The sequence below is a fragment of the Prionailurus bengalensis genome, chromosome C1 (genome assembly GCF_016509475.1).
Source record: "Prionailurus bengalensis isolate Pbe53 chromosome C1, Fcat_Pben_1.1_paternal_pri, whole genome shotgun sequence".
In the NCBI taxonomy this organism is placed as follows: Eukaryota; Metazoa; Chordata; class Mammalia; order Carnivora; family Felidae; genus Prionailurus; species Prionailurus bengalensis.
In genome coordinates, this window is record NC_057345.1 from 135,710,758 (window position 1) to 135,734,920 (window position 24,163).

The window sequence follows — 24,163 nt, forward strand, 5'->3', positions numbered from 1 at the left end:
TCTCTCTGCCTCTCAAAAATAAATAAAAATGTTAAAAAAAATAAAAAAAGAGAAGTGAACCAAGTTATAATAAACATGTAATTTAAAAAAAATTAATGCTTATTTATTTTTGAGAGAGAGACAGAGCACGAGTAGGGGAGGAGCAGAGAGAGAGGGAGCAGGCTCCAGGCTCTGAGCTGTCAGTACAGAGCAGGACACAGGGCTCGAACCCACGTACTATGAGATCATGACCTGAGCTGAAGTAGGATGTTTAACCGACTGGCTACCCAGGCACGCCAACATGTACTTATTTTAAGTTCAACTTTTATTTTCACAAGACTTAATAAATATCAAACTCCCAGTCTACATGTTATATGTGTGTGTGTGTGTGGGGGGGGCGTTTTGCCACTGGATATTTTAAAGTCACATTAACATGAAGCTCTCAAAGGTCAAATGAGGCTGCTTCCCATTGGCCTCACACTCCTTGATCCAAAGCCACATCCACAGAGAACACAAGGTCACTCCCAGTCTCCTGGGATCATGTTTACAAGACCATTCATCCACAGATTAGCAGAACAACCCAACTTCTGCGGTTTACTAAAGAATAGATCAATTTAGGTCATCCTCAACAGATATATGTTACTCTTCTATTGGAAAACAGTATGGGTGTACTCCTTGTAAGAGATACACTTGATCATTTCCGCCTGAGAGGATTAAAGGAGCTGCTGGCATTAATGGCAAAGGCGCTTATGTGCAAAACTGTGGACTTCCCATCTTGTTTTATTTGTACTTTGTTCACAACTCCAGAGAAGTTGATAACAATGCCAATTAAATTTTGCCCTCACTGAAGTGTCACATATGTCCTAGAAACAGAGCTGGGAGGGAAGGTAGAGTGTGTGAGTAAACATTCTTCATTAGAAGGGGAAACGTTGTAAGGCACCTTTAGAAGCCAACTGCCTTGGACTCAAATTTCAGGGTTATCACTTAACAGGTAAGTAGCCCTGGGCCAACAAAATAACCTAGTTGAGCCACTGGTTTTTTCACTTATTAAACGGGAACTTCTTAGAGTTATTTTAAGGATTAGCTGAAATGGTATATGTATGATTGATGTATAAGAGAGACTATACATCAATAAATGCATTTCACACCAAGGCCATTTGCTTTAGAAAGAAAACACAGCTGCTTAGACTAGATAAACTGGTTGCTGATGTTTTGAGTACTATCATTAGGGAAGGTCTCCTAACAATGTTCCAGAAGTAGTTGATAAATTCAGATATTATATTTACTTCTATTTCTGCTCTAAATAGCTACTATTGAATCACCACCTTACACTGGTGGCTATCAGTGGTATGACTGGTTTAAAACCTTCCCAGACACTGGAGCAGTGAGGATGGAAAACTATGATGAGAACGGCAACCTGCCATCCTTTGTCACATCTTCTTTCTACTATTTCTGATTAGTGCCCTTGCACAAGGCACTCAGAGAGAACCATGAAGATATAGGGAAAAAAAGAGTTTGAGAAATATGTTTCAAGCAAGGTCTTCGGTGCAGAGACTTGAGAGCAGGCCAATACAAAACATGGTAGCAAAGCTCAGAGAGAGTGGGGTAAGGAACAGGAAAGAATCCCATGCCTGGACAGTAATATCAAAATCTTCATTCAAGAATGTTTTCCCCTTGGGGTGCCTGGGTGGCTCAGTCGGTTAAGCATCTGACTTCGGCTCAGGTCATGATCTCGCGGTCTGTGGGTTTGAGCCCCGCATCGAGATCTGTGCAGACACAGCCTGGAGCCTGCTTCGGATTCTGTGTCTCCCTCTCTCTCTGCCCCTCCCCTGCTCATGCTCTGTCTCTCTCCATCTATCAAAAATGAACATTAAAAAAATTAAAAAAAAAAAGAATGTTTTCCCCTCTTCAACTTCCTCTTAGTCAAAACACTATCTAGTTGTACCCTGCACTCAAGTACTGAATAGTTTCAAACAGACATGCAGGTATTAAGTGCCTATTGTGGTACTGCTCACATTTAACTGAAGGGTATTCTTGCCATACCTCACAGAAAGTAAAAGAAAATGGTGGGAAACATTGTCTCTTTTGACACAATTTGTTGTGACTCTTTTCACTTTTCTTTAACTGATCAGGCCACACAGGTAAACCACAAAAGCAACTCAGTGTTATCATGGGATAACATTATGATTTTACTGAAGAATGCTCTCTGTAAAAATAGTAATGCATTCATTCATTTTTCAAAACCAGTTAGAATTATGGGAATGAATTGGTTGAACAAGCTGCCTAGAGTACACTTTGTACTGCGTTCACAGAAATAGATAGCATCTTTCACAACAATAAAATCTACCCATAATGCCTTTTTTAAAAGAACTTTTCTACAACTACCAAAACTTGATGGAACAGTTCCTTATAAGTTTAAATCACAGGAGAGAGTCTGAATAATATTCAAGCCACAAATCAGTGCCACACATCTCCAAATCACCAATTATTAACCTGGAGATCCTAAATGGGCTGCAGGGAGTCCTTGAACCCCTTGTAATTATATGGGAAACTCTGTGTGTGTGTGTGTGTGTGTGTGTGTGTGTGTGTGTGTGTGTGTATGGTTCTTACTTGCATTTTTCTAAAGACTAGAGCCCATTCAGTTCACCTGACTTCTAAAGGGATTATAACACCCTCATGAGGTTAAGAATTTCTTCATTCCTAAATATATTTTATATGACTGCTCTTTGTTAGGCCCTAGACTAAGCACATAGAAGATGTGGTGCTTGAACGCTACATTTCAGAGTCTAGCAATTGTTGTGAATATGGGAGGTGGGGTGGAATCAGTCTTCTTACTATCCTGCTAATTATCTTTCTCTCTTAATTCAACCCCACCCCATCTCATGTTCTACCTCAGATCTCACACTCCCCTTGGGACAAATTATCCTTCGTATAATCCATACCGAATTCCACCACCACACTTTCACTAATGTTGTTAGATCAAGCTGAGGTGTCCTCTCTACTCTTATCTTGAAAGGTTCTGTTCAAGAATTACCTTCCTCAAGATGCTCTCTCTGAGACTCCAGAATGTTGATGCTTTCACGTAACTTCATTTTTCATTCTTTTTACAAAAATTTTAATGTTCATTTATTTTTGAGAGAGAGAGAGAGGGAGAGAGAGAGAGAGAGACAGCATGAGCAGAGGAGGGGCAGGGAGAGAGAGGGAGACACAGAATCTGAAGCAGGCTCGAAGCTCTGAGCTGTCAGCACAGAATCCAATGCGGGGCTCGAACTCACAGACCCTGAGATCCTGACCTGAGCCAAAGTTGGATGCCCAACCGACTGAGCTACTCAGGCACCTCGCTTCATTTTTCCTTCTGAACTAAAAGTAAACTCTAGAAAGTAGGAGTCACATCTTACGGATAATATTTTTGTTTGTGTTCCTGCCTCAGTTGAGTCTACTCTAAATGCTAGTTTGTTTCCGGCTAGACAAGATGAATAGACTTAGGGGTATCTCTCTGACCTAGATTATAACAGAAGCATAAAAAGATCTTCTCAGAAGAGAAACTGGAAGAAAAAGATGTTAGGGAAGTAGAGGAAAACAAATGACAAGAGAAGAGTCAGCAAAAGAATAAGTGCCAAGAGAGACAGGAAGAAAAGTGTGCAACTGGAAGTACACCAAAGGTGCTGGGCTCTCCATGGAGGGTGATTGCGGATACACCACAAAGCTCTAGGAGTATTCTCAGACCTTAGGAGGTAGGCACGATGCTGTTACTAATTGCAGGCAGAAGAAAATCCTCATGGAACTTGTTCATGCCTGGGAACAAAGCTGTAGCCAAGCTAAGAGGCACCGTGGCTTCCTACAGCATGAATCTTAGTAGGAGATGAAGCCTGCCAAGATTCATAAAATGTACCCACTTCTGTTCATTCCAGTGGGAATGAATGCTACTGCCAGACAAAGTTCATAATGCTGTGGGGCTTAACCAGGGTGCACATCGGAAGTTTTAAAATACTGGGGGAGTTTTAAAATACTAATGATGTCTAGGACCCATCTCTGGCAATTCTGATTCAATTGATTTGGGATAACCCCTGGGCACTGGTATTTGTTTATATCAGGTGATTCTAATGTGCCACCACAATGGAGAACTGCTCTAATTGCTATCTAGGAAGATAATTCAAGGACTTGGGGAGAAGGGTATAGTCGGGAGGGAGGGGGTGGGTGTGGATGGGTGGTATTTATCTCTTTTTTAAAGGGAAGGTTATAACTGTAGAAGCAACAACAGGGTATAAGGAGCAAACAGCTGGCTACATGCACAGTGCGAAGAGTTGGTTTTATAAACAACACAGGAAAGACTACATTAGAAAAAAAGTGTTCTTCAATGAAGCTAGGAAAGAATATCCCTATTTGCCAGTATCATCAAAAAGCCTCAAAGCTAAATTTTAGAAGGGGGAGAGGGAGAAAAATCCCTCAGACACAATTCTAAAACCTGAAACTATGGGGGACATAACACAGGAGCAATTGGTAAAAAATGCCTGGAAAATTTCAGGGAAAATAAATAGAAAATAAAGGGAAACCAACCCCTTAGAGCCTAAGGGGTCCTTAAACAATGCACAGAGTTGAACGTTAAGAGGTTGATTTAACTTGGAATTTTTGCTTCTAAGATACTGCAAGGCAACAGGGGAGGGGAAGTGGGTAATGAGTAAAAATGTAAGCATTGACTCCCTGCTACCTGAGGAAGGCCATGCAGGTGGTGAGTGCTGCTTTCACTTTCCTGTCCCCGTGCTCACTCCGCTTCTCGTGGGATGCTAGGCCCCCCGCCCCAGCCATAGCGATGCTCAGGGTCTAGGCTGAAGCCCGAGCCAAGGTAGACGTGTTCCATGAAAACCTGTGTGTCAAGACAAAGAACCTGCTGGGAGCCGCCTCCCCAAGAAGACTTCTGAGTTGGATGCATTTTTAAAGGAGCCAACTCTCAAGGAAGCCAACCTGAGCAATCTGAAGGCCTGGTTGGACATCCAAGTACCTGATACAACCAAGGAGAAAGAGGAGGAGGAGTGGAAGAAACAGTAGCGGAAGGAGGACAAAGATGAAAAGAAGAAAGGGGAAGATGAAGACAAAGGTCCTCCTTGTGGCCCAGTGAACTGCAATGAGAAGATCGTGGTCCTCTGTCAGTGTCTCAAGTCTGAGATCAAGGATGCCATTGAGCCGGTCAACCTGGTCACCACCTGCAGATACCTCAGCTCTAGGATGGGAACAGTTCTGGAGTGGCTGTCCAGGAGAAAGTGTTTGAACTGATGACCACCCTTCACATAAGCTGGAAGGCTTCTGCACTCAAATCTCCAAGTGTTTCTCTGAGTGGTGCGATGTTGTGACCAAAGCAGCCAAGCAGCCCCATGTCGGTGACTATAGGCAGCTGGTGTGCAAGCTGGATGAGGGAGAGTACCGGGACATCTGGCTGATGGTCACGGAGATCCGTGATGCTTATTCTGTGTTATATGATATCATCCTGAAGAATTCTGAGAAGGTCAAGAAGCCCAGGTACGAAACAAAAGGAATGATCTATTGAGACTCTCCTCTTATTCTGTAATAGGCCAGCAGAGACCTTCCTCTCATTTGCACAGGACTCCAGACTTTCCCCTCCCTATATCCAGCCTTTTGAGGTTACTCCCTCCCCTTGCCTCCCAGGCATAATAAATGGTCATACCACTGCTCTTAAAAAAATGAAATAAAATAAATAAAGGGATACAAGTATTGAAGTATTAGGACTCTGGGTTCAAACCCTGGGCTTATCATTTATTACAGTGTAGCCCTGGGGCAAGTTACTTAACTTCCTCAAGCCTGAGTCTCCTCATAGGTAAAATGAGAGAATTGTATCTACGTTCTAAGAATTACTGTCAACAGGGGCACCTGGGTGGCTCAGTCAGTTAAGTGTCTGACTTCAGCTCAGGTCATGATCTCACGGTTGGTGGGTTTGAGCCCCGTGTCAGGCTCTGTGCTGACAGCTCAGAGCCTGGAGCCTGCTTCAGATTCTGTCTCCCTCTTTCTCTGCCCCTCCCCCATTCTCTCTCTCTCTCTCTCTCTCTCTCTCAAAAATAAATAAAACATTAAAAAAAGATGTTAAAGAATTACTGTTAGTTTGTATCAAATGAAGTTATAGATGTTAATAACCTATACCGAATGTGGCACATAGTAATTATCTAATACTAGCTTTTTAATGTTAGTGCGCTATTATTTAGAACAACACCTGGCCAAAAGGAAAACTTCATCCAAAAGAAAAAGATTAGCTCAAAGTAGAGAGCTATGCATATTACAAAGTTCATAATATCTGTCTTGTAGATTATAAAACCAAGGGTGAAAACACTTTAAAGAAAAGAGAAAAAACGGTGGTGATATATACACATATTTCTTTTGGGAAGTGCATTGCAGGCTGCCAGGCCAGGTAGAGGACATGGTTTGGTAAGAGACTACAAAGCAGGAACAGAAGGAACATAAAGTAGTGGTGGGGGGGACTTCAACCATGAGGACACCATCTGGAAGGCTTGCTTGCTTGGCAAAAACACAATATTGGGTAAATTCTTGACTTACTCTGCTAAGAGTTTAAGCTCTAAAAAGGCAGATGAAACAAGTAGGGAAACTACTTTTCTGGACTTAACTCAGACAATTTGAGATGGAGAGGTGAGTAGGGGATGTGGAAACGATCAGGAACTTGAAAGAAAGTGACTACTTCGTATCACAAAGCTCTTAGCAACAGAGGAAAACTACAGGGAGTAAACAGAATTTGGTATGTGCTTAGGTCAGAGATACATTTCAAAACCCTGAGAACAGATAGGTTTTATGCCACAGAAAAGATGGTGTGGGAAGTGTGGTATGCGTGCAACCGCGTGGACACAGAGCAGAACTGAGGACAGCACCTGTTCAGGTACCAGGGTTCTTACACGGTCAAGGACTCCACTTGTTTTCTGCTGCTTGGTCTGTGTTCAAGAGGGTAGCATTAGGGTGGATGGGTAGAGTGAGGAAATCTCACTTTGGGTCTTTCTAAGGTAAGACATATGAACAATCAGACTGTCCCCTTGGATACACAGAGCACTAAGATACCCACCAATGAAAGATTCTAGGATTATTGTTTAATTCTCTCCCTGAGTTAGGATAAAAGGCCTCGACATAGCAATGCAACTCCGGCTTCTAGGATTTAGACTATGTCGCCCCAGCAAGGGCGGGTGCACACATACCACTGCTCAGCCCTTGCCCGCTGTGTACCTAGTGTATGGCCTCTAAGCTCCAGGGAGGATTCTGCCCCGCTCACTTCTGTGGTGAGGCCCCTGGCAATGAAACAGTTAATCATTTGTCCTCAGTTGCAGTTCAGAGTGGTTTAGTGGCCTGTGTCTTAGGTCATACTTTTTTTGTTCAGGTTGCAAGACAATGAGAGGTGGTGGATGCTGGATGCTGGATGCCACTCGGCCTTCGATCCCACCTGCAGTCCATTTCCCCGGAAAACTCTACTTGGAAATGGAAAAATGTCCCATTAGTTTAACTGAAGTTGCCGATGGTCCTCACTCCACCCTACCAAAAGAACGCGGCTTCATTTGGAAGGGGAGTTCAATTAACGTCCACATTGTTCTCCGGTTTCCTCTCTTTCCTTTAAATTACCTGCTGCTGGAGCCACTGTTTTGTTCTGTCTCATTTTTGTTTGAAGGGGAGGGGGTTGGAAATGACCACTTCAACGACAGCCTGAAACAAATTCCCTTTTCTTGAGGTTGGTCTCTCAAGTACTTTCCCAACGTTCACTGACAAGGAAATTTATTCATTCTGATGTATAGCTTAGCCATAGCCTCTAGTCATCCGTAATAATAGATAGCACTGCAGCCCTCAACAGAAATGGTTTTTAAGCTCCAATATAACAAAAATATTCTATACTTAAGAGCACACATGAAATAGCTTTCATTTCCTTATTCAAAGATTATATACCTTAAAAAAGCATTACATTTTAATCGCTGTTACAATTTAAACTTATATAAAGGCTATAGTTATTTTATAATAAGAAACAATCACCAGTGAATATCTATATGTCAAATGCGAAGAACATAATGGTTATCAATTCACAGGGGAATTTAATCTAAGTTAACACTTGACAGATGTTTAGAACCTTTGAGGCACATATCTGTCAAGTTTCAAAGAGGCTAATAATAATGGTGTAAGAAAAGTTTAAATATTTTCTTCATCACAACAGTTTTCAGAAAAGTATCAGTTTATAATCTCGTTCGAAATGCTCAAGAAAAAATTAGATCAATTTAGTTAAGAGTATTTACACTCTGAAAATTTAGGTCCTTTTCCATCTATGCCTGAAAGTTTCATGTAGTTTTGCTAAGTGACACTGCAAAGAAATGGGCATTTGAAAGCAAAGGAGACTCCTTAAATCACCTGGTCCTTCCTTATTTTGCTGTATCTTTGGATTAAATTAATACCAGGATACCAGGGCATGTAATTTGCCGGTCAGTGGAAATCCCTCTCGTCAGGATATTAAGAATTGCTGTCTCCTTTAGCTGGACTCCTTTTGTATTGTATACAACACAGAGGGAAATGCTATCATAACACTTCAATAGTTAAGTGACTTTATGAGAAAAATAGTTCCAAATGTTTCCTAAAACCCTCCAAACCGCACCAAAGAACATTATCGTAATATTATGTTTCCCCATTGCCTCCATTATTTAAACTTGCTTCTCTTGAAATGATACTTGGATGAGAAACTTAGGTTTATGTAATATATAAATTGTTGCAAAAGGAAAAGCTTGGGCTGCATAATTATTATATATGTAGACATGCCAGATAATTTAATGTTTTCAATAGCTTTTCTTTATTAATTGACAAAAGAGTATACTTAACGCTTTGGGGAGAACTTATTTTTGTGTCTCTAACCTAAGCTATCCAAATAGGCATGTATAATTCTATTAGATTTAGCACAGAACACAAACAACAACACCATAAATAGTTACATATTACATCTAGAAGATATCTGGTTTTTGATACAGTACATATAACCCACATATACTGTATATCATTTATCAAAGTAGCATAACAATACATTTTAGTGAGTTCAGCATCAAAAAGAACCTTAATGGTAGGTTAGCATCAGATGCAGGCCTATCATGCTCCCTCTGCAACTGTAAACTGCCCATTTGAAGTGCTTTTGCAACAGGCTTTTGGAGGCGGCAGGGGCCGGGGCGGGGGCAGTTACAAGTAGTATGTCCAATAAATAGCCTTGAAGTACAAATGGCCCAAATGTCCATCAGTCAATAAATGAACAAACCAGTGGGAGAATATACATACTATGGAATATTACTCAGCCATAAAAAGGAATGAAGTACTGATACATGATGGAAGATGGATGAACTTTGAAAATATTCTGCTAAAGGAAAGTAGCCAGACACAAAATCACATGTTGTATGATTCCATCTATGTGAATAGATAAATCCATAAGGACAGAATACAGATTGGTGGCTGCCAGGGCTGGGGAGAGAGAAATAGGAGAGAAAGTGCTTAATGGGTGAGGGGTTTTACTTTGGTGATGAAAATGTTTTAGAACTAGATAGAAGTGGTGGTTCTATTCTATTCTAATGTTCTACTGCACATTTGTGAATGACCTAAGTGCTAACGAACTGTTCATTTTAAAGTGGTTATATTTTAAGTTATATGAATATCATCTCAACACATTTTTGCAAAAAATTAAATGGAAAATATTTACCATCTATCCATGAGAAGCTGTGCGTCCTTCAGTGCTGACTGTAACATAAACAGCAAAAACACACTCTGTGTGTGGGTGTCCCCTCACCCTTCACTTGAGGCCAGCTCATCTCCAGGCCTTGGCGGGGGGTGGGGGAGTGGGGGGGTGAGGGGGCGGGGGTTGGGGGGAGTGGGGGGGGTTGGGCGGGGGTGGGGTGGGGGGTGAGGGGGCGGGGGGTGGGGGAGTGGGGGGGTTGGGTGGGGGGTGACGGGGCGGGGGGTGGAGGGAGGGGGGGGGTTGGGCGGGGGTGGGGTGGGGGGGTTGGGCGGCGGGTATGCACCCAAAGCTGAGGGATCTGGTGGTGACACCACCGAGTCAACCAGCCAGAAGGAGATACTCAGGGCTGTGGGCACAGGGGCAGAAAACAAACAAACAAACAAATGCCCTAGGGCCACTCTGTTCTGTTTTAAACTTCAAAGAACAATCTATCTGAAATTTTACATACAATATTCCACAGACACGTGTTTGAGATAACCATCTCAAAATGTAATATAACACTCATCAGTGACTACGATAAATGATTTTCTACTTTATTATCGAACTTTTTTAGACATATGTAAAGCATTCAGGCAGAAAGAGAAAAGGATTCCGGAATTTTGGCAATCTGATAAAATGGATATAGAAATCTCCTTAGGACAACTTAATGGTTCAATTCTCATTAAAAATCTTTCTGTAACACAACACTTCAATTGCTAGATGATTTTAGAAAAAAAAATATGCCACTGTTTCCATTTCAGAAAGAGTATGGACTTGAAACTAGAAGTACTTAGCTTAAATCTCAACTCTACCACTTACTGTGTGACTTTGGTAAAAAAAAGTCAGTCTCTTTGAACCTCAGTTTCTTTATCACGAGAATGTTGATAATGCCTCCACTTGTGTGAATTAAATGATAATGGCTATGCCTGACACATGGCAAGTGCTCAAGAAATGTTTTTTTCCTTAACCTCATCGGCTTCCTTCCCCAGTGAAAGATATCTATTCATAATCATTCATTGTTGTGAACATCATATTAACTCTATAAACAAGGATGCTTATCCTGTGAGAAGAGTTTTTCCACTATACTTTGAGACATTTCACAGCATTTGATATATACATAAAAATTGGGGAGTGGAGAAGGAGATAATTAGATAGCAAACAGTTTGAAAAATTTCCTTAAAAGATTTTGCGCATGGGTAAATTAAGAGTCTAAGAGTTACGCCCCAAAGTTAGGATGACATAGCCGTGACTTAGTTACGGTGACATAGAGACATAGCAACATAGCCCATCCCAGGCAGGCAGAGACCATGTTATTCTGTAAGTAGGTATTAGTTCTACAAATGTTTTGCTTCTCCAATAGTTTAAAAACAAGAATATAACTGTCTCTGTACCTGTAGAACATTTAAGAACATGAGAGAAAGTGTAGCTTCCTTTTAAGCAATTTAGCCATTATTGGGTACTTTTACAAAAATAAGAAGCAACTACAGAGTATCCAATATCGTGTGCAATGGAACATTCAAAAATAATTCGGAGAATACTGTTCATGCTCTCCGAGGAACTTATGATGTGGGGGAGGGCAATAACAACAACAGCAATGAGACTTGAAAAATACAGAGTTTCATAAAGATTTAAAAAAATAGTTCCTATTTTTTCCTGTGGCCTTACCATACAGTTTTAAACTGATACTATATATAGGATAATACACACAAGTATATACATACGTATGAGTGTATGTGTGTGTGTGTGCGTGCGTGTATGATACTATATATGGATTTTAAGTTTCAATAGAAATTAAATTTGTATTAGGTTAAAAATTAAAAATAAGGAACGGTGTGTGGATTTTACATTAATTTTTAAAAGAGTATGAAGGAGCCTAAGATGGAGAGGAAGAGATTGTTTATTTGATGGTAAACACACATGTGTAAAAATCTTTGTTTTTACTTACTTTGTGTGAAAAATCACCCTACTCCCCGGCATTTATGTAACTTCTGACATTGTTGACTACAAAAACTAAAATTTTTATACAGCCATAGAATTGAAATTGGAGAGGAGCCAGAGAAATTACTTAATTTTAACCCCTCATCTTTGAGGTAGAGAGCCAAAGGTCTAAAAAGCACCTTTTCCCAAAGTGTGTTGTGGAATATACTAGCTCCTCAGGATTTTAGTAAATGCTCTATGAATTTTAAAAAAAAATGTGGTTAAATATTAAGTTTTGAAATATTAGATTAAATATTAGATTGAATCAAGTTAGACAGTTTTACTTACTTCAGGGATTCTCTGACTTAAATATGAATGTGCTTGGTGAATATTTACAGGGAGATAAACTGTGCAGCGGTGTCCCTGCACCTCCTTTCTTTCTTTCTTTCTTTTTTTTAAGGCTCATTTCATGGATCTACATGAATAGAACACATTTTAGGGAACACTACTCTGGAAAACTTAAATCAAAGATAAAGCTAAGGGACTTTTGACTCTGTCAAGGGATTAGAACCATGTCTTCAGGCTTCTGGGCTAAGGGGCTTTCTACTATTACCACTCTGATACCCCCTGAAAGGGGAAAAACAAGTCTGAGGTTTCCTCTAAAATCAACAAATTTGGCAAGCTTTATTCTGCAGTAAGTTCTTTGTTTTGTTCAATAATGGAAAATAAAAAATGTCTTTTCTGAGAAATATTCGCAAATCAAATATGCCCTTTGCTTATAGTTGTGGGGAGTGATGCCACCAAGTCCTTGATATCATCTCATGTAGCCACAATCTTGTCCTGTCTTGTGTCTGGGTCACTCCTGTTTTTAAGTGGAGGTTTACAGGGACTGGAAAGGCAAAGGAGCAACAGTGAGTGCCGTAATATCCATTTCCAGTACACTGACCAGCACTGGCCTTGACTTTCTTAAACTTTTTTCAATTGACATGGTTTCTTTTTAAAGTTGACCCAGTAGGCTAAAGTCTTAGAAACTTGTACTTTGGAAACCATTTGATGAAATGTCATTGAAGCTACTTGTATACTTCTGGAAAACTATGGCTGACTTGCTGAAAACCCGGTCTGCTTTAAGAAATATATGCCATTCAGAGTGATAAAAATAGGGGCTACGTATTCTCAATTTCTAATAGCAGAGACTTATGCGAGAAATATGTTCCCTTTGCTTCCATGCTTCTTTTTTTCTTTAAATATTCCACAAAAGAAGGGAATCAAAGTTGACTTTTAGAATACTTTTAAATTATTCTTAAAGTTCAAAGCAGAAAGTGCCCTGTATTCAGTTTCAACTTTAGATGCCTGTGTGTGCAAATATGCATGCGTATGTGAATGGCAGCGATGATAACACTTAGAATACAATAAATCCTCATGGCTCTTGTTTTAAAGAAACTGTGCCCTCATGACTGTTCTACTTCATTATCACTTGTGTCTGCATGAGTTAACTTGCACTTGACATCATTCATTTATTTCACCAGACTTAATGCCACTTTGTAAAAGAAGAAAAAAATGTTAAAAAATTTTTTTTTCTATTTGTCCTACTTGGAGGTCTAGGACTCCAACTTGTTTTTTAAGGATATTTTCTTCTAATTTACTATACACACTAAGAGTATCTATGCCAGTGAGCTATGTATGTCACTAAGACCCTAAAAGTTCATGGCCGTAAAGATAAGAGGATCTTGCAGTAAGGTGTCAGAAAATCCAATAACTGGAATGAAAGAAAAGAAACAGAAAGAAAGATGGCATGGAGCAAAATAAGGGTTTATGAGGAAAGAAGCTTAGTAGGTGAAAGTCTAGAATCCCAAGGGTGGGGGACCGACAAGGAAGACTTCAAAGAAAGGACTCAGTTATCAGATGATGGGAAGAACTCAAACCCAAATACCGACACACCTGTCAGTGGCTCAAAGCTCCCTACCCATCACAGAAAATGCAGGGCATGACTCTTAGACAGTGAGGTAGATTTATTATTATTTTTCATTTCACTGAAAGAAATACACTGACATAACTGATCTCTTCCAAAATGCACTCCAATTAGGTTGATATCATTGGAAATAAGGGAGTACATTTTTGGTCTTCAGAGGTGGTCATATACTTGTTTCTTCCATTCAATCATTCATTCATTTGTGTTCATCTTCAAGAAAGACTGTGCCAGATACTGTCATTGCCCTTGGGAATTTCACAAACCATTATAATGAATATGCTCAAAATTACTAAACTGGGGGGGTTGAGGCATTTTTAACTTCTAACCAGAAGTCAGAGTTAAAAAGAGACTGACTGTGATGACTAAGTTGAGAAATATCTTAGGTCACAATAAGTACTAAAGTTTACTTGGGTGGTTCCTAAACTATTAGTGGAGGCCATTTCCCAAAATATTTTAAGAAATAACATCAGCACTGAAGTAACTGTAGTTTTGTGAGAGCACGGTTTGAAGACTAACACTCATCTGAATGAATAATTCAAGAGAAAAACATTCTGTAAATATCTGCCATATACAAATAGTACAATATACTCTAGGAAGGAAGCTGCATAAAGCACAACCCTCGCCGCTAGGACATTTATGTTCCAATAGAAAATAGTTAGAATGAACCATAATATAAGACAGACTCTAAGCGCCACATCTGTTCTTACTACTAGCAAACCTCTTTAGGGTCTTATATTTGGCATTGTTCTGTGGATACAGTGATAAACTAAATGTGGCCATGACTTCAAGGAGCTCACAATCTAGTGAAGTAAAAAACAAACAGACAAACAAACAAACAAACAAACAAAAAGAAGTGGAAAGGTTAATTGTAGTGTTATGTAATAAGGGCTGGGATCAGAGTGGGTCCAGAGCAAGTTGGAGCATGGAACAAGTTTACAGGAGGCTTCCTAGGGGCACTGCAGGATAAGTGAGGGAGAGCCCCAGGGGAAGGAAGGATACATTTGAGGCAGATGATGGAATATGGGGGAGGCGGAGGCAAGGGAGAGTAGAACCAGTCGGGGAGTTTGGTTCCCCAAGGTAGGATTACTGTGTGTATAAGGAGGTGGGACCAGAGTGCTGGGAAAAAAATTGCAGAGAGAATCACGAAGGCCCCATACATAGGATGCCCTGCTATGGAGTGTGGCCTTTGTCGAGATGACAAGAACAAATGACTCTCTATGTGAGTTCCTAGAGGAGATGCCTTTTGCTTGGTATGTTTTTTGCAGGGCAACTTTCAACAGTATGAGTGACACTTCAGTTCGGTATAGGCAGGCCTGTTGGGGGAAGGGTAAAAAGAAACTAAGGGCTAGGCTGCATTCAGGCACAGGGGTCAGTATTTGTCAGACAAAGGACAGAGGAGGGAAGTCAGCCCAGCTCGAAGGAGGGACAGTGGTTAGAAAGAAGTGAGATAATACTAGAGATTGTGGAAGGCCTTCAGGGCAAAGGACTTGGCAAGGAGCTTAAATGTTATTCCATCAACCAGTGGGACAGGTGAACCTGGATGAACAGAGAACAGTACCACCATTTACAGGAAAAACAAAATAAAACAAAAACAATGACTGCAAAAGCAGGGACAGAAAGAGGAAGAGAAGCTGGTCTTAGAAAGAATGTGAAGAGTTCTGTTTCGGTCTTATGTTATGGATTCATCACACCTCCTAAGATCATAAATACTGAAAAGGGAACTTGAAGTTACCATCTCCTTTTGGTGTGTCTTGTATGACCTTGGAGTTTGCGAAAAAGCCACTTGTCTACTAAAAGATCTATTCAAAACACCAAAGGGTTTCATAAAGGACTCACAATGGCTAACTTGGGTTAAGAGTTTCCAGGTACAGTTAACCCAAGCTAAGCTTTTTTAGTTCACCTGAGGAAAGCATCTGTCTCCCCCTACCCCTTTTTATTTTCCTTAATGGAAAATATTCGAAAACCTTATTCATTCATTTTTGAAACGACCACAGTTTGGAGTGGTTAGTTTCTATATTGATTAGAGTCTTTCAAGTATGTGAATGTGTATATGAATGAATATATATATGGTCCACCAAGCAGAAGATGAGTAAAGTCTCATTAGAAAATATGCAATAAACAGGTTCTTTTTGGAACTAGCCCAGCAAGGTAAAGTTCCTGTGCCAGCATCTTTTTGCTGTCACTTTGTCACTAACAGTCCTAAATCGTCTACTTTGTTATCTTTAAGAGATTGCTTAAAATTAATTGAACTTGCCTTGATTTTTGTAGATGGTATAAAGCCACATTCATACAGCACTATCTGCAATGACATTGCTTAAGGAAAAAGGACAATGGCTATGAAAACTTTAAGTATACATTACCTGTCAAATCTGTAAACTGGGCCTCAGCATCATATCGGTTTTGTTAGAGCAGTGGTATTTGCTAAATTATAGCAGGAGACAGGCTCTTTAAATAATTTTTTTCCTTGTGGGTACTCAGATCAAAAGAAAGGTGTACACTTTATTTTTAATCCCATTACTTCACGTGAGCCCAGACAGAACATCAAAGACAAGGTATGCAGGTTTAACCATTAGCATCAACATAATCCAAAGTTGAAAATCTCTTCCAGATAGCTACCTCACTTTGAAATAGACCACATTTGTGTTGGGCAGAGTCAATATTACCATGTTTTAACTTTCATTGTACTTAAAAAAGAAAAAATATCCAAGATATGTGATTGTGCCTTACAGCATCAAACATAAGTTTGTAGGACAATCTGATATTATTAGAATAAATGCAATTCACATCTATTTTTTTTTCTTTATAGTTGGCCCAGACGTCCATCTCAATTTCATGAAAGGGAGGAACGTGAATGAAATGCAGTTGCAAATCGTATTTGAGGAGGGCAATGCTTCTCCACATCTGAACTCTATTGAAAGCTCATGAGTAAGAACTTGGGCAACAAATCCTTTCTGTTCAAAAGATGTGTCAGCGGAGAAATTCTCAGAAAATAGCACACAATTCATCAGAAATCACACATTTCTTTTCCAAACCAGATAATAAAAGAAAGTTGCAGTTTTGAATTCTTTCCAAGGGGAACTAAATATAAGCATATAAAGCAATTCATAAAGATTTTGCATTAGAAGATGTACCATAAACAGTGGAGAGACATTAAAAAGTACTTAACAACTGGATAGTCTGGGCACCAGCCATCAGATTATATGACAGTGAAGTAACTGGGACATACATATTGGTACATTTATAGCCCTTGCTTCAAAAACGTCCACAACTCTTAGATGAAATGAAGCTGATTTTGTGCATATATGTGGTGGCTGACTTGAGATTTCCCAGTAATGTCATTATCATCAGCACACCAGCAAGAGCGAAGGTGCATTAAGTTTCTAGCACTTGTAATGTCCTACCCTGACAGGCTTGACACGGGAATATATGTATGAGATGGTACCTATGCCTTCGTTATTCGTCCACAGGGGAGACAGACTGTGGTGTATATCTAATATCATACAATAAACGAATCACAGAGTAAGCCATGCTTGGTGCTTAAGACTGGCCACAAATGTCAGAGAAATTCTGAGAGGGAGTTCTAGCTCGGGACTAGGAGAGAATGAAGTTACCTCATGGAGAAGGGAGAAGGTGAATGTGAAAGTATGGTCTGGTCTCAGATAAGAATTGAGAAAAAAAAAAGGGAATATCAGGAAAAATAGAACTGAATGCCTCCTACTAGAATCGTGTGTGTATGTGTGTGTGTTTGCACATGTTTGAAATCAAATTACCCTCAATTTAATGTTCTCCACACTTGCCTTTTACTCTTATTTTACCAATGAGGAAATTGAGGCTCAGATTAAAGAATTTATAACCATGTATCTATTAAGTGGTAGATTCAAGATTTGAATCCATTGCCAGTCCATCCAAAGTTTATGCTCTTTCCACAATACCACAGTACGACAAGAAGGTAGAGGAAAATGCAAAGGTAAAAAGAAATGTGGGGCTCCTGGGTGGCTAGGTTGGTTGAGTCCTACTTTGGCTCAGGTCTTAATCTCATGGTTCATGAGATCGAGCCCCGCATCGGACTCTGTGCTGACAGCTCAGAGCCTGGAGCCTGCTTCAGATTCTGTGTCTTCCTCTCTCTCTGACCCTCCCCTGCTTACACCCTGTCTATCTCTCTCAAAAATAAATAATAAACATTTTAAAAAAGAAGAAAAAAAAGAAAGAAACGTGGATGATATACTTGGAGAACATGAGTTCAGAGAGGGAAAAAGGGAAAGAAATGTATGGTGGCAGGCTGAGAAATGTGGCTTTCACTTGAAGCTAGTAGAAACTAAAGATTTTAATGTAATAGGCTTGTATTGGACGATGTTTTAGAAAGGTTAATTTAGCCATAGAGTGTAGAAAAGCTTAGATGTGGAGCAAAAGGTAAAAGGTTAAGGCTAGAAGCAGAGCAAAGTACAACAGAAGACTGTTATACTCCTGAGGCTTTATTATGTTATTTTCAGCAAAAATTGAAGAGAGAGCCAGATGTAAGACACATTTTCTAACCAGTTATGATACACAGTCACTGCTGATTTCACAACTTTGAAATCACCAAATCTGATGGTAGTATGAACTATTTTAACAAGTCCATATGGAATGACTAGAGGACACCATCTCCTGAACACAGAAATGGTGGGGGTGGGGGTGGGGAGTGGGGGTGGGGGCGCTGTCCTCTGTATTACACATGGAGAATCATAACCAATCTTTATGACCAGGCTCCCCACGTGGACTTCCACAGGCAACTAACACTGTCAAATCAAAACAGTTAAGATCCAGGACATATGGACTTGATGTTGAAAAATCAGAAATGATGCCAACATTATCAGACCAAAATCGCCTGTTAATTTTATCAATACATGGTGGTTTCATATTTGGACGTAATAAAATATTAGCCAAACAAGAAATGGTAAAAAGTAACAAACTAAAGATAGTTTTGGTTTTTATTATTGTTTTTCTTTGTCACTGTTTTCCATTATTGTTTTTAGTTGTAGGGTAGATAGATATGATCTACTATTGTATAAAAATCTATTTCAACCCTTGCAGCAGAATTAAAGTAGATAAAACTTAAAACCATACTTTAAGAAGAAAAGCCACCTAGAGAGAACTTCAATGACTCTTCAACTCTGAGGTAAGTGATCTTGATTCTTTTTAAAACCTGACAAGATCATCTAATATAGAAAAGTAAGTAGAAAAGGCTAGAGAGAGAAGGTTTTTCTTAGAAGGCTGCCCAGTTAACTCTCATTAAATATTATTGAAAATAGTCAACTTGTAGGGTCCTCCACCATAATTACAGCAAGAGAGAGAGAAAGACATGGAGTGTGAGAGGGGGGAGATATATATAGAGAGGAACTAAGTATTTTCATGTATTAATTTTCTTTTGAGGAATTTAACACTTTTTGAAAACACTCCAAAAATGCATCACTGTCTGTCTGTCTGTCTCCTTCTCTGAGCAGATTTAATCACAGATCACAGAGGTAACTTCTCTCGGGATTATAAATCAAAAGTCTAGATCATCTGGAAAAAGTGTTCAAAAACCAGGACTTGAGACAAGAGATTCATCCAGAAAGCACCAGTCAAAGGCAGTCAGGACAGTGCCTATATAGTCAGAATGAAGGCAAAGGCAGGACTCATGCAATTTGTAGAAAATATCTTCCTTTTTTATTCTAAATATAAGCCACCCACAATATTTATGTCAATGTTGACCTCAACTTTCTGAAAGTCATGATGAAATCATCATGCAAAGGTTTTAGAATCCTACAAATGTCTCTAATTTGGACTAGAATGTACATGATTTGAAGATTTCTAGAATGCCAATTGGATTCTATTCCTCACTGAATAGAGTAGTTTTCTGACAACTGCTATCACTGTCATCTCGATTCTATGACTTCCCATAAATCTCCAGCTTGATTTTTTTTTTTTTTGGTCAAATACTCAATATGTGTTTCATTATAAAAATTAAAGATAATTATGAGGACAAGAAAAGGTTCAGAAAACTACGTGTGCAGCATTGATCGCCTACATTTATCTGGCTTATGTATACTATAGTAGCTAACTGAATGCTAAAGCGGTTTCCTGTTACGCTTTTATAGTAAGATTAAGATTTTTGGTTTCCATTTGTAAAGCCATTCATCTGTTTGTCCCAAGCTACCTTTCTTGGTAGAGAGACAATAAGGCACTTAATCCTTCTATTCAAAGCATGGTATGAAAACAATAAGACAAAAAGAAAAAAATTAACTACTTAACTGAAAACTGCAGGTCTTGGGAAACTTTGAGGATTTTAATGACAAGGCATGCCAACATTCCTTCTGCACAGTACCACCTCTATAAATGCCTGAATGAGTATCCATATTCAGAGGGGAAAACAAGCAGTTAGACCAGTTTAACATGCTTTGTAAATTAATTATGACAGCAGCATGTACAACTGGGTATTCGCAGCTATTTAGTAACATTTTATGGTAGCACCCTTCCAGGGTTGTTTATTATTATTACCATTATTACATTATTATTATTACTATCATCATTAGAAAGAGATCATTACAAAGAAATTGACATTTGCTTTTCATTTTGAAAATATATTTCACATTCTTGAACTTACCCTGTTGTGCCACCAAGAGATGGAAAACCAATTCATTATCACTCACTCAACAATGCAGAGCAACTGCAACTTGTGGAAAGTTATCTCTTAACTATTAAGGAAAATACCAAATCATTCTGTGCCATTGGATTAATTCTCGGGAAGTTCACGGAGTCTTTGAAGAATGAAATAGACTGATGTTTCCGACCAGATGATAGAATGCTATTTCTCACATTGGTTTGAAATCTATTTTAACACAGTGAAGACACAAAGTATGTACTAAATGCCCAGTGGATGCCTCATCAGATTAGTTGCTGAAAAGAAATAATACAAAGGCTCTAGAGAGTCAATAAACTAATGTGGAGCTAGATGTACATCTCTCAAATAGCTAGGGAGTAACATAATACGTTATGCAGCCAAGTGATGAACTGAGTGATTAATATACATAGACTACAGGATTCAGAGAAAGGAAAGAATAATGTAGGATGGTTACATGCTAAATGTAGAAAATGGGCCTTCCTCGGTCCTTCGATTTTTTTAAATATTCAGTCATTGAGCAAATATTTGTTGAGCTCTTACTATATGTTAGGAGCAGTGGCAAACAAGGGAGAGAGAGTCATGTGGGGTCTACAGGCTATTTGAGGGCAGTGGAGCTGTGTGGAAGGTCAGTAAACCAATAATTACATAATAAATTATTATAACTAAGATTATTAAAAAATTAATTAAATTTCTACACAGAGCATAAATGGAGGTTTAAAGTATACCGTGGGTAATGTTATGCTTCTTTAAAATTAGCCAAATAGCCAAAGGTCGCATGATTTAACTTTATTTCATTAGTTGTTAGCCTCTGATCCCAGTTCAATGGTATAAAGGAGTGCCATGATCTCCTGGTTCCCCTCATCTAAGCCCTTCTATTATTACATCCCCACCATCTCCAACGCTTTGCCCTCTGAGTGTGGGCACTTGGCCCCCTACTGTGTGCACCCGTGCACGCGTGCGCATGCACACACACACACACACACACACAGCTCTTATCTGTGATACACATTTTCACACAGGAACATCTACTTTATAACTCATAGTTAAAGTGATGGGGTAGCTAAATCTTCAGAAGAAAGTGAAGAGACAGTTTGCCTACTGGTGTCAGCATTTGCTGTAGCTATTTCTGGCAGTGGGCAACACATGTTTTTAATAAACTTGTAAAAACAGTGTAGATCTAGCTGTAAATATGTTTTGCTTGGTAATGTAGGCTGAATATAATGATTAGATTGACAGTTGTTGGGTTTTTCCCCCTCTAAAAAATCACAGTGAAATACAAAGAGAAATAGTTTGAATGATGAGGCCCAAGACAGTATCATGATACCAACACTGTGTTGATAATTATTGTTTATGACAACAGTCAATTTACAGTAAAAACATGCTGCTGTTTTCCTTGTTCACAGCATTACACGTTTTGTTTAGTCTCTTAGAAATATCCAGCTCCATGTGAAGTAGCCTATATCTATAATTAGAAGTAGGCCACACAATCAGATGCCTGTCAATATTGTGGTAAGCAGCTAAAACACAGAATAAAATTTGAAGATACAGATACATGACTTAGAGAAATTATTCTTTAAAGTAATATGCTTATTTTGATTTTCACTGTTATCAATAAAATGTAATGGCCACAAAAAGATATGCAAATAACTGGTAAAAATATATACATAATAAGTAAAATAATAAGTCATCTACTAATAGGACATTAACCATCAGCGAGTTAAATCCAAACTGGGTATAATGTCATTGAAAAACTTTACATAGATATTCAATAGAAACTTTATGAGATTTTAAACTTCATTTCTTAGGACTAAAAGACATAGTCTATATAAATCTACTTATCAATTACTTGTCAAAAAGGTTCTTTTTTAATAGCTAAGGAATTACTGTGGCATTCCCATTCAGAATACAGTTACATTGAATATTAGCAGCCTAATATTTCTGATGGTAAATCAGAGGCCCACATTTCCTAGATTTGGAAGACCTGAGCCAAAAATTATATTTAGTATATTAAAAGAAATCTATTGTATACATAGGTAGATACAATGAATTAATCCATCTGTTTAAAAAGAGATGGTAGGTACACAATAAATTTAAACATATTATGGGTAATGTAAGAGTGAGAGGCAAGGAAGACATAAAGATTTATAAGACAAAATGCTCTGCTCTGGAAGCCCACAAACTAGACAGAACATGTACAGAGAGCCACAAATCTAAATATCTTCTTACGAAATCATAATAGTAATAATAATAATAATATCTAAATTTGGAATTAAGTCCTAATCAAAATTAAAACTGATTAATTTCCCTGTCATAATTTTGTTTTTCTGCTGACAAAACAGAACTGCTAAGAGATCTTATTAAATTAACTGTGTAGGGGCACCTGGGTGGCTCAGCCAGTTATGCATCCCACTTCGGCTCAGATCATGATTTCACAGTTTGTGAGTTCGAGCCCCACATCGGCTCTGTGCTGACAGCTCAGAGCCTGGATGGAGCCTGTTTCTGTTTCTGCATCTATCTCTCTCTCTCTGCCCCTCCCCTGCTTGCACTCTGTCTCCCTCTCTCTCAAAAATAACTTAAGAAAAAAACATTGAAAAAAACAACTATACAGAGAGAGCAAGGTAAATTGTGAGAACACACAGAATACAACTACCTTCAAGTTTTATAGAGGCTATCAAGAGAAAAATGTTCTGTGTGTCCTCAAAGGGAAGCAGAAGAACAATGAATGAAGCAATAAGGAGGAAGATTTTGGCTCCAGGGAAAAATGAATTGTAACAATCCGAATTGTCCAAAAATAAGTCAACCGCTTTAGTAGGTAATGAGTTCTCCACTACTGCATGGGAGTAAGTACTGGCTGGGCTTCTCCTTGGTGGGAATGGTATAGACAGTATTAAAATAGTTGAGAGGAGACGTCTGCATGATTCAACAGATTAAATGTTAGTAATAATGATGGCGGTTAAGGGGGACAGATTTACAAAACCTACAACTTGGATTGTGAGACAAAAAGGGCAATTGATTTTTTAAAAATCCACTTTTCCTTTATTCTTCTTAAAATGATAGTAACTGAGTTTTAACAGTTTACGTTAACTTTTATAGGAATCTATAAATCCTTCCCCCAAATAGACTTACATTTTATTTTTTGTGAGTAGACAGCTGTATCGGTAAACCTGGTTCATTTTCCTTTCACTCAGTGCAGTTGTGCGGCCCCAACCACAGTTGATGTTGTCTTCATTGTTTCAAAGTATACATATTGTTATTCAGCTTTGTTTGTTTGTTTGTTTTTCATGTAATGAGACCGTGGACATCTTTCTGATCTGTAATTATGAACCTATTCCATTCGTTTTAATAGTAGCATACATAGCAATCCACTGAATGTGTCTATCATAATCTATACTAATAGATATTTAGGTTGCTTCTAAAATACTACTTCAAAAGTAATGAAAAAGATTACAGTCATACTTTTACATTCATCTTAAAATTATGCTAGCATGTCTTTAGGAAAGACAACTATAAATGGGATTATTGGGTCATAAAGGATGGACATTACACATTTTGATCGAAACTGCCAAGTTGCCTCTTAATTGTAACAACCAGGTATGAAAACACCCATTTCCTCATACCCCTTGCAACAACTGCATTTTCCTGATCACTACCATGAACGAGGTATCATGATAGGACTCTGAGAGTTGCACAAAAGAACATGCTATTTTGACCCATAATCTAATGGGTGAGACATAATAATACAAAGTAGAATAAAAAGCAGTTGGGATAGAAAATGCTGAGTGAGGAAACAGAGGGGACCTCGGGGTTGGGAGAGCAGGAGGGGCTGGAACTGAGCTGTGAAGAACCAACAGGACTCTGAAGGGCAAAGAAAAGGTGGAGGCCCATCTGAGTGGGAGGGCCTGCCTCCCAGTGCTGGTGTAAGATCACT

The 24,163-nt window shown here is 38.9% G+C and overlaps 1 protein-coding gene and 1 pseudogene across 4 annotated transcripts in view; one reads left to right on the forward strand and one right to left on the reverse strand.

Annotated features, from left to right (window-relative positions):
- The window catches only part of GTDC1 (glycosyltransferase like domain containing 1), a 292,832-nt gene that overhangs the window by 83,995 nt on the left and 184,674 nt on the right, over positions 1-24,163 (reverse strand). The window lies entirely within an intron of this gene.
- LOC122482034 lies at positions 4,700-5,834 on the forward strand (annotated as a pseudogene).